This window comes from Triturus cristatus, chromosome 1_2 (assembly GCF_964204655.1).
Source record: "Triturus cristatus chromosome 1_2, aTriCri1.1, whole genome shotgun sequence".
Classification (NCBI taxonomy): domain Eukaryota; kingdom Metazoa; phylum Chordata; class Amphibia; order Caudata; family Salamandridae; genus Triturus; species Triturus cristatus.
The window spans coordinates 1,110,012,980-1,110,023,591 of NC_140580.1; the positions used below are offsets into that span (position 1 = coordinate 1,110,012,980).

General features: G+C 44.1%; 1 pseudogene; it reads right to left on the bottom strand.

Annotated features, from left to right (window-relative positions):
* Window positions 1-500: 500 nt before the first annotated feature.
* Window positions 501-1,445, bottom strand: LOC146868769 (transmembrane protein 183A pseudogene; annotated as a pseudogene).
* Window positions 1,446-10,612: the final 9,167 nt, after the last annotated feature.

Consider the following 10,612-nt stretch of genomic DNA (forward strand, 5'->3'; position numbering starts at 1 on the left):
ATTTTATTTATTTATTTATTTCATTTAGAGAGTTTTATATAGCGCTAGCTAGACCCGGAGGTATCAGAGCGCTTTACATAAGGAAACAGCATGTTAACAGTTACAGAAAAATCCACATTAATTACAGAAAAATTACAAATTCGATACAGGAGTTATTGGCAGGACGAGTGTCAGGATTCAAAAGGAACAGGGGGAGCTGGGAGTCCATTGGAAGGAGACAGTGGTGGAGAGAAAGGCGAGACATATGTCCGAAGTCCGGCTGGGTAGGTGACGGCCTAAGCAGTGTGCCAGGGCCAATCTCCCCTATAGCTGTCGGTGCAGCTCCACCGGGAATCGGCCATGCGGTTCGGACTCTGCCGGATGAGTTTCAAGATTCAAAAAGAACAGGTGGAGCTGGGAGTCCATTGGAAGGAGACATCTGCGAAGAAAAAGGCGAGACAAATGTCCGAATGCCGGCTGGGTAGGTGATGGCCAAAGCGGTGTGCCAGGGCCAGTCTCCCCTATAGCTGTCGGTGCAGCTCCACTGGGAATCGGCCATGTGGTTCGGGCTCCGCCGGACGAGTTTCAAGGTTCAAAAAGAACAGGGGGAGACAGGATAATGTCATGCCCATGACAACTGGTATAAATATAAAATTGAGGGTGGTAACTTGCAGCCGGCAGCAGTCCTGATCTGGGTTAGTATGCAATTCCTCATATCTAGAAGGAGGACGCAGTACAGGATTACTGTTTTTCTTGGATCTAGGAAACTGCTTTTGGAACTTGAAGTTAAACTCCCACATTGGTTCTTGCCGAATCCCAATAGTCTTTCTGCACCAGAAAAGTAAACATTTAGAATAAGCTAAATTGCTGGGAGTCGATTCCGGGATTGTAGGACTTTTTGCCAGTCGAGAAGTAAATGGCTCATACATATGGTACAATGAATGGATCACACAGGCTCGCAGACATCGCAGTTTTTCAATGCACTCTGGCCTCAAGCGGACTGGAAGCAGAGCAGTAGCTTGATAGTGCCTTTTATACAATCTCATCCAAAATGCTGCAGTGCACGTAACAGTTCAGGCATTCTTACAAATAAGAGCAAATTTCATGATATCTTCTGGGCGTATATAGGAGGCAAGCATCAGCCAAATGTCTATGGGATAGTCATCTCCAATGTTGCTGTGTAAGGTTTCTTTGTTTCTCTTGCTCCTTTTCTTTTTCCCTGCTGCTAATACCTTCTTTGGCATTTCTGCCATGTCATTGTCACTTTCGCACTCTCCATTCACAATAATGGATGAAAGATCTTCCTCCACTGGTACGAGAGATGCTTCCAAAACGCAAAGTGATTTCACTTCTTTTTGAATTGCGTTGGCCACAGCTTTCCTAACACGACCAGACTTCCCCACAGCAGGATCAGAATTGGCATAATCTGCCACTGTAACATGGTGCGCGGTAGTTAGGCTCACTGCAGTTCAATGAAAGAGAAAAGAACGGGGAACCTCTTGCCTCCGCCGCCATGCTTGATCTTACAATTAGCCGGTGTTCAGTCCTTAAACCATCCCGCTACAGTCTTTCTTCTATTGCCAAAAAATGCTACATGTAATGTGCTGTTCTACGAAAAAAAGCACAGACTAATCTGTGTCTGTTCCAACTTTAGGCACATCTTTTACCCAGAACAGCATATGAACATGTTGAGCACCTCCCGCTTGATACTTCTTTTGCAAAAAGAAATCAGTAATTTCTCCAAGAAATTGAATTTTTTTGTTGCAGATGAAGGACAGTAACATTTCAAATCTGTGCTTAAATTACCTGCAAAAATGTGACAGATTCTACAGCAAAGTTCTTCTGGTGTCTTGAATTTGATATCTTTAATGTTAGAGTTTGTTTGTGTGAAAAGGGTATGTAAATTTTCCCATATATATTCTGGACAGCTCAGTGTTAGAAACAAGTTTTTTTTTTTGTACACTCTTTATGATTGTTTCCCCCTCACTGTTCATTGATGAGTCTTAGAACAGTACATCACTTTTGGTGTATGAGTATAGAACCTGAGAGCAGTAAAAAAGGAAAAATGCACGCACAGAGGATATTTTTATGGTTACAATAATGTGGCATTTCCCACAGTGAGAATGTATCTCAAGTAAATTTGAATATAGGCGAGATTAAAATGACTCCAGATGGTAGTGGTTCTCCCAAAGGTGCTGTACATGTGGACTATCCTGCTGCACCTAGTTTGTCCCCCATCATTTATTTGTGGTCCCTTTCTGGAATTGTTTTTATTAGCTTCCACACGAACGTTGACATTGCAAATATTTTTTTGCAATGCCCCTGAATAGATGCTTGCTGTCAGTGTTGCAGTATAGATATTTATCTGGAAATATTTGTTATGTTATGTTTATTTGTTAATTGTTTGGTTTGAATTGTTCTGTAATGTGTTAATAAAATGCATTTGTAAAGTTATAAAAATGTCTATTAGAAATTTTACTTATGGGTCACATACATGAAGTCGCACACCCATTGAGTCATTTACATTTACACAGGTACACATTTACACTTACACACATACAATCATACAGCCACTCAAAATCCCATACAGTCAGACACATCCAGGCATACAACAATGCAGACACTGTCACATCCAGCCAAACAATAGTGCATCCAATAACAAACGTAGGCACAGACTGACAGATACACTGACACACCCAGGCATACACCAATGCAGACACTGACCCACCCAGTAATACACCAGTGCAGACACTTACACACCCAGGCAGACACCAAAGCAGACACTGACCTACTCATTCATGCAGCAATGCAAATGCTGACACACCTAACAAAACTATATTGCATCCAATAACACACCCAGGCACACACTGATGCATAAAATGACACACCCAGGGACATACAAATGCATTCACTGACACACCCAGGCATACATCAATGCAGACAGTGACACAGCCAGTCATACAGCAAAGCAGACACTGACCCACCCAGCCAAACACTAATGCAGCCAATAAAAAGGTTAGTCACAGACTGACGCATACACTGGTACACCCAGGCATACACCAATGCAGACGCTGACACACCCACGCTTACACCAAAACAGACACTGACACACCCAGCCAAACATTAATGCATCCAATCACACCCAGGCATAGACTGACACATACACTGACACACACAGGCATACACTGATGCATACACTGACACACCCAGGCATACGCCAAAGGAGACTGATATACCCATACATACATCATTGCAAACACTGACACACCTAACAAAACTCCATTGCATCCAATAACACCCAGGCACACATGTATGAATACACTGACACACCTAGACATACATCAATACTGACACTGACACTGCTAGACATAAACCAAAACAGACACTGACCCATCCAGCCACCACTAATGGATCCAATAACACACCCAGCACACACCCAGGCACACACTGGCACACCACGGCATACACCAATGCCTAGACTGACACACCCAGGCATACAGCAATACAGAAACTGACACAAATAGCCAAACGCTAATGCATCCATTAACACACACAGGCACACACTGATGCATACACTGACACAACCAGGCATACACCAAAGCAGACACTGACTCACTTAGCCAAACACTAATGCTACTCCCAGGCATACACTGACGCACACACTGACACACCCAATCTCACAACGATACAGTCACTGACACATTAAAAACACAGAGTTAGCTCTTTGTTGGACCAGATGGTAGTTCTAAGAAAAATCATTTTTTTCTAGAAGATATTTTAACAGTTTTTTAATTATTTCGTCTTTTTTATTTTTGGAAAAAAAAACCTGGACAGGGTAATATAAGGGTAAGGATGGGTAAATGGAAATAAAAAACTCACTTCAGTCTTCAAAAAACATTACATGGTAGCTGGAAGCACAAAAAAAAAAACTAACAGCGATGTTTCTTCACTGTATTCAAGTATGCAGCCACAGAGGATATTTTTACATCAACAACCATCTCAATCAATTCTTCACTGGCAGGTGGTATTGTAATCACTGCAGGTGATGATGGTTCTCTCAAGGGTGCTGTAGAGGTGGACTCTCCTGCTGTACCTGCTTTTTACCGCATCATCTGGTTGTAGACCCTTTCATTAATTGTTTTTAAGTGCTTCCACATGAAACTTGTCCATTGGAATACTACTTGGCAGTGCCACTGGATAACTGCTTGCTGCAAATATTGCCTGGCATATATTTTGCTATTACCTTCTTTTCCCCAGAAGGTATTGTAAATGCTTCCAGACATCATTTTATTTTCTTTGAGGTGGTGCATCTACCTCCTGATCAGGTTATGGATGTTCATTCTACACAGAAGATGTAGCTTCAGCGATTGTGTACAAGCAGAGAACCACTGGTTATCAATCCTCCTTCTAGAGACTTCACTGGAGAACTAACTGGTTTTGGTTGTGGTTTTCCATGTCCATTGGTGGGGTCCATATATACCCAATAAAAAGACAAGGTTTTGGTGTGGTTTTGAACGAAACTCGTAAAATGGGTAACTTTATTGAATCGCAGATAAAAGGTGGTCTATATATACTTGTTAATATGTTCACACTGATCTCATTCACTGGGTGTGTGACTGGTGCATGAGTGTCTGACTGGGTCAGTGAGTGGGTGCATGAGTCTTTGAGTGGGTCTGTGAGTGGGTGCATGCGTGTCTGAGTCGGTTGAGAGTGGGTAAGTGTGCCTGTTAGTGGGTATGTGAGTGGTCAGGCTACATTAGAATGGGGTGGAGGGCTGCACGGCCCTGCTCCCTGATCCAATTTTGTCCCTTGGGACCCCATCCTCAGGGGCCCACCATAATTCAGTGGGGGAGGGGTGCCACACAACCCCCCTGCCTGGGACGATTTTGAATCTGGTAACCCATCCCCAGAGGCCTGGTCATAATTCGATAGGCGAGGGGGACAGCATGGGCCCCCTCCCTGGGCAATTTCTGGCCCAGGGGACCAAATTCCCTGTGGTCAGGCAATAAACAAATGGAGGAGGGGAGCCACGTGCCCCCCTCTCCTTGCCAGTTTTGGCCCTTGGGGCCCAATCCCCTGGGGCCTTCACATATACAAATGGGGTGGGAGGGTTGTGCGGCTTACCTCCTTGGGCCGATTTTGGCCCCGGGGACCCCCGGCGCCCAGCCTTTTAAGTTATCTATTTTTAATAGGGGAGGGGGCCATGCAGCCCCCTTCCCCAGGCTGATATCAGACCCGGGGACCCTATGCTCTGGGCCTGTCCATTAACAAATGGGGAAGGAGCCAACGCGGTCCCCCTCCCTGGGACGATTTTGGCCCCAGGACCCCATCCCCGTGGCCCAGCCTCTTTATTCTGGAAGCCTCGGTACCACCTAGGGCACCCAGTGAACTCCATTGGGGACCTAAAGGCCCCAGTGGTCCTTGCCAGCTCCCCGCCCCCAGCTCTGTCTGTCAGAGCAATCCTTTTGTCTGTTTCCCTGCCAGTTTGACAGCAGGCAGGGAAACAGACATAACCTCAGTTCCCAGCAAGCAAGAGCATTTTGTCAGCTCTCACTTTCTGTAAGCGGAATGTTTGCTATGACTTGGCAGGATCTGTCAAAGTTCCCACCAAGTCACAGCAAGCAGTTATGCCCCAGGGGTGGGCACCCACAGATGTAGCAGGAGCTGGCCCTGGGGGTGGCGGTCTCCACTGCCATATATGGCTCCAGGAGGGGAGCTATGTGGCTGCGTTCCTTTGATTTAGGAGGGCCTGCCCCAGGAAGTTGGAGGTCCCTGGGGCTGAGAACAGCCCGGGAGGTCCACGTGGACCCCATCCTTAAAAACAATGCAAAATCCCGAGAAGTGGTGGTCCTAGGGGCTGGAGGTGCACATGCCACCTCAATTAATTTTTTTATGTGCCTTCAGGCAGGGGTGGTCCCTGGGGACTGGGAGGATCTGAGCACCCTGTTATTAAAAGATAAGCTCCGGTGAAGTGGTGGTCCCCGGGGCTCAAAACGTCCATGGAGGGTGGTTTGTGTGGCCCCCTCCATTATGTTATAAAAGCCCCAGAGATGTGGTGGTCGCCAGGGCTTTAAAGAGCCTCAGGAGGGGGGCCCTATGCGCCCCCTCCTTTTTATAAGTCCGCATGCCCCTGGGAGCCTACCTACCCAAGGGCTAAACATTAGAGAAGCACGGGAGTTCGTGCTCCTTTTTTTGTTCAGCAGGAGCCACAGATCCAGCTCGACTCCAGCTGAAAAAGAAAACAAAAAAGCCTTTTTTCCCCCAGGCAAAAAGCCTAGGGTGTCAGGGTATTCCTATCTTGCCCCCTTTTAATTTTTTCATTGTGTTTGTGAGACTCAGCTGAAGCCGAGTCCCAAGACCCCTGCAAACACTTCCTGGTTGAAGTCAGCCAATCACATTTTAGCATGGGTACTGTCGGATCCTCTGAGGATCCACGTACCTATAGATACAAAATTGATTTTGTTTTTTAATTTCTCAAAAATTACTGAACTAATTTTAACGAAAAAGCAATAAGCACTATTTCTTGAGTAAGAGCTAGCTTTCTGCCAAGTAAGGTGTAATTCCATCGAGCGGTTTGGGCTGTAGTCCTCTTCAGAATCCCTATAGTAATTAACATTGGAAAAACACTTTTTTTTACTCCTTCCCCCCCTATTTCTTGGCCCCCACTCGACTGATCACCCTGAAACTTTCCAAGCACAACAAGAATCACAGGCACACTTTTGAGGGAAATTGTGTGAACATTCATCAAATGACGCCAATGATATAGGCAAGTCAAAAAATGCTTTTCCTATGGAAACTAGGTCCAAGAGGATATATATATATTCCAAATGCTCCAAGCGAAGACGGAAACCAACTCAATGAGCCCACTGATCAGATAAGGTATTCTTTAATTCATGATAAAAAGACACGTTTCGACCACGTCCATAGTCTTGGTCACCTGACCCCATCCGGGGTCAGATCCCATTTAAATACACAGATTGTAAACGTAAACACCATGTGTCAAACACATAGACATAGAAGAAATATTGCATATATAAGGTGGGTTGAGAATGGGTAAGTGGGCCTGTTATTGGGTATGTTATTATTATTATTATTATTATTAGGAGCTTATAAAGCGCACTTATACCCAAGGGTGTCCTGGCGCTGCACACTGAACTCCCTGGAGTACTAGGGGCTTAATCCCTAAATAACCAAATCTTCAACCCCTTTCTAAAAGAGAGGAGCTCCTCGGCCTTCCTAATATGCGCCGGCAGGCTGTTCCAAGCTTTCGCTGCACCATAGGAAAAGGTATTTCCTCACCAACTGGCCTTTTTTATTTGGGGCCCCGCCACTAGTTTGCTTTTGGAGGAGCGCAGTGCTCTCCCGGGCACATACCAATCAAAGCACCTATTCAAAAACTCTGGGCCACTGTCCTTCAATGCTTTGAATACCATGCACAGCGCCTTAAATTGAGCTCGTCTGGATACCTACAGCCAGTGCAGTTGCCTTAGTCCCTCTGGTACAGAGGCAAATCTTGGAATGCCTGTTAGCAGTCTCGCGGCCACATTTTGTACCATCTGTAGTCTGTACAGATGGTTTTTTTTCAGATTCAAGTACAGACTATTACAGTAGTCCAAACGCGACAGAATAAGGACTGAGACTGCTAACCTGAAACCATCGGCTGGAAGAGTAAATGTTATTATTCTCAATATCCTGAGGATATGGAAGCATGTTGAAACCACTCCACTAACCTGCTCCCCAAAATACAGTTTCTGGTCCATGATCACGCCCAAATTCTATGCCTTGCACGTGGGGACTGGTGGCTTCCGCAATGCATCAAGCCACATATCCGGAGACCAGATGTTAGGGTTATTTCCGAATATCATGACCTCGGTCTTCCCTGCATTCAATTTGAGGCAGGTCAAGGCCATCCAGCCCGCAATGTCTTTCAGGCAATCATGGCACCTCGCGGCCATATCCACTTGCGACCCTCGTTGTATGGATAACACGATTAGTGTGTCATCTACATAGGAAGTGAGTTGCAGGTCAAAAAATCTTATCAAGGCTGCCAGCGGGCTGACATAAATGTTGAAAAGCGTGGGGCTCAAGGAGGAGCCCTGTGGGACCCCACAAGGGAGGGCAAAGGGTTTGGGCTTATCAAGCCCCAGATCAACTGTCTGGATTCTGTCGGCCAAAAAAGATTTAATGAGGCTCCAAGCAATGCCTTCCACCCCCACCCTCGACAACCGGTCCATCAGCACCCCGTGATGGACTGTGTTGAAGGCTGCCAACAGATCCAACAAAATCAGGACAGCCACCCCTCCCTGGTCAACCGCAACTCTAACCTCCTCTGTGCCCTTAATCAATGTTAGTGGCCAGGCCACATATAAATGGGGGTGGAGGGCTGCACGGCCCTACTCCCTGAGACAATTTTGTCCCTTGGGACCCCATCCTCTGGGGCACATCATAATTCAATGGTGGAGGGGTGCCACACAGCCAATTCAGAAAAATAATTAGTAAACTTATATGCCTTATTACTGGCACAGTATTGAAGGATGTTAAATACAATGGAAATGAGCATCCTGCTGTGAGTATGCAGGATTATTGGCGTGTTCCCCTCATACGGGTAAAACACTAGCCCGCAAACAAGTTGGTATCCTAGGATTTAGCCCTAGTGCGGGTGAATCAATTAGCCTTAGGAGCGACTGTGTAGTGAAGAGTGCAGACTGCTAAATGGGACATACTTGGTGTAGTACCCATCGTAATCGAGACCTAGGTTTGCGCTGTAGGGGTATCTGTGACCTAATGTGCGGCACTTGCACCCTACCGGGTGCACAAGCTCTCAAATTATGGTATAGTACCAAACGTATTCCTAGTGGGAGACCCAGGTTTGCGCTGTGCTGATTAACTAGTTGCATATGTTTCACAGAGGTAAAAAAGCCCGATATCTATTTCAAAAACATCCTGTAATGACAACAGTTTTTCTCAATTTTCAATGAAGATGATTCTACAAGAATACAGTGCTAACAAACTGATACAAAACAGTGAAAATAAGAGGGGGGGGGGGGATTGGGTGTGAAGAGTGAGGACTACAGCCTGCAAGGTAGCAGACAGCCGAAACCATGTTATAGGTGAGAGTGTATCTCCTCATCTAAGTTGAGCCCTCCTGGGAACATGGTGCCCGCTTGTAAAAGAAAGCGGGATTCTAATCTGTGCAGGGCCGCTTGTCGGTTGCCATCTCTGGGGTTTGGATATTAAACAATGTACATGAATATTGAACAAGTTAATAATTCATTATCAATTAAAAAAGTGTTCTTTATTTATTACTTAAGTAACTTCCCACACTAAACCCCACACCCTTAGAACCCACAGATATAATATCACAAAAATAAATTAATATAACACGATAATAAATTAACTAATGGATTAATGATTAATAATTATTTGTTACATAATTATTGCTTAATTAACATTTCACCCTCTACCCCTCCAAACCAGGCAACCCGCAACTAAATTATAACTAAAATAAATCAATATTCCATAATGTACATAATTAATATTAAGTAAATAATTAATCATTAATTATTACTTAATTAAACTCCCTACAAACCCAACAGATCACACCTAAACTATAACTAATAGATAAAGTTATTATCCAATTTACATAATTAATAATCAATTAACTATTTAGTAATAAATTAATAATTACTTTCTAATTAATTATTACTTAATTAACTTCTTACCCTATTCCCCTACAAAACCAGTAGCCCCGCATCTAAAATATAATGAAAACATATATAACTATTCCACAATTTATATAACTGAGGGGTTAGATACAGATAAAAGCTATCTGGAGTAGGGCATTAATTTTTTAACAGACGTTAAGAACTTGGCTTTATCTGAACAGTTGCATACATATTGTACACCGTGTGAAGGTGTGAAGTAAGGATTTGCAATATATCATGTGTTTTTTTGTTAATGATTATGTGAACTAGGCTACACGTGAAGTGTATGGTATAGGGTCAATGTGGGAAATAACACATGCTTGCTACAACCAAGGGAGTTGTATCTTTGATGGCATTAACAATACTTTATATTATTCTGAGCTATTTTGTACTTACTTTCAGGCCTCTAATGCCATACTAGTTTATAAAGTAATGTGTACAAAAGAAGCTTGGATGATGTCATCAGTGATGTCAGTTGAGATGTTATCAGTGATGTCATAAATGATGACATAGAACATGTCATGAGTGATGTAATATGTGAGGTCATAAGCAAGTGCATGGCCAGGGTGCAAGCTATAGTTAGCTCTGCTAACTATAACTGGTGAATTTCTGTGTTCTGTTTAGTTCAAAACATTAGTGTTGTCACTGACATATTCCTCTAACGATAACATAACTCTAACCTTTGGTTTGTTCAGTGAATTTCTAGGGTTTCTTTTTAAAAACCAAAACAGATAATTTTATCACACCTAACTATAACGTTACTTTAACCCATTCGGTGCTTATGACGAGCTGGACTCGTCATGGCACACAGTGGTATTTACAAATGGCAGTGGTGCAATACTTGGTAGCACATCAACTCCCCTTGTGCATTCAATATGACCAAACAAGTATTGGTGCCCCTCGAGGTTAAGAGAACCGCACCCCACTGC